The following is a 1,476-nucleotide window of genomic DNA, read 5'->3' on the forward strand; positions in this document are numbered from 1 at the left end:
CCTGGAAGGGAGTCCTGGATTCCCAAACCATTCCCTCTCTTCTGAATTCTTACAGAGGGAGGCTCCACTTCCCAACCCTCAGTTGGCTTAGGTTCTCATATTCCTCCTAGCCACAAGAGGCCCCTGAGAAATCCCCAGAAGAGAGGCTCACATACCTAGGCCAGGCAGGCCTGAGTCAGATCCCATGTCTCTAGGACCCATTTCCTCATCCTTCCTCCTTCCCCCTCCTGCCTCTGTTACAGATGTGGGCATTCTCCCTGGGTGAGACTTTCCTTGTCTTGTGCATACTGTGGGAGCTGTGGACCTCAAAGCCCCACTTGCCAATGTAATGTGTTTCTGAGAAACACATTTGATGAAAAACCAAGGCCTTGAGAACTGGTAGAAATCTTCAGAAGTAGATTCAGGCTTCCTCTGGCTCTATCCCTGCTCCCACTCTGGTACTAATGCTGCATCTGCACCACAGACTCTGAGGGAAGCAAATTCTTTTAGTGATCAAGGGCTACCTCCCCCCAGCCCCCCATCTGCCACCTTCCTCAGCTAGAAACCACAGGCCATAAGTTGGCTTTGCGTTTCCAGAGATTGATAACTCTTCTTTGCATCCCCATGTCAGGACCATTCTGAAAACTCCCCTAACAGGGTAAACACAGCCAGTTCCATGGCTCATTTTCTCATGGAAATGTCTCTGTATAGAATGGGATATTTTTGAAGACACAAATGTGAGGTCAAGTTCGGGTCAAAGTTCCTCAATGCAGCAACAAACAAAGAAGTATTGGTTAGTCATGCCCATGAGTCTGCTCATACCAAGAATGTGCACTGCAACCATCCTATTCTGTGTTTGAGACCAGGTGTGACTCACTGGTTATGTGACCTTGGGCAAGTAACTTTACATTTTTGATTCTTTGTCATCTGTAAAATGGGCATTCTGCCTACTTCAAAAAGAAGTTGAAGGGATGAAACAAGATAACATTTGTAAGGCACACAGCACAATGCCCAGAACAAGGAAGGCACTGTCTTCCTTTGCTTTCTGTCTCTTCCACCTTCAATCTGCTCCTTTTGTCAAAGGCTAACTTCCATTCCAATAGTTCTGAGGTCCNCCTTTACCTTCAGGGCAAAAGGAAAGAAGTCCCCCCTACATTTTCCTCCTTAATGCAGCACCTTCAGGAGCCTGGTCACAGCCCTCCCACTTCAATGTCAATTGATGAAAAGGTACATCCAGGACTCTGTAGGAAAACTAACCTTTCCTGTCACCGAAATTTGGCAAAGCTGACTTTGGGAGAGAGTTGTCATAACCTCTCACCTTTCCCCCATTCCCAATCTAGACTTGTTTTAAACTTACAGGTAAACAGTATTTGTGGGAGACCATCTATTTGAACACCACACCAATATTGAGTTAACTGCTGGAGGCTCTTTAACCAATCAACCAATTAAGCTGTAGCAAAGTAAGCTGTTTTTACCCTGTGCTTACATTTTCTAATA

This window comes from Galeopterus variegatus, unplaced genomic scaffold (genome assembly GCF_000696425.1).
Source record: "Galeopterus variegatus unplaced genomic scaffold, G_variegatus-3.0.2 Scaffold14620, whole genome shotgun sequence".
Lineage (NCBI taxonomy): Eukaryota > Metazoa > Chordata > Mammalia > Dermoptera > Cynocephalidae > Galeopterus > Galeopterus variegatus.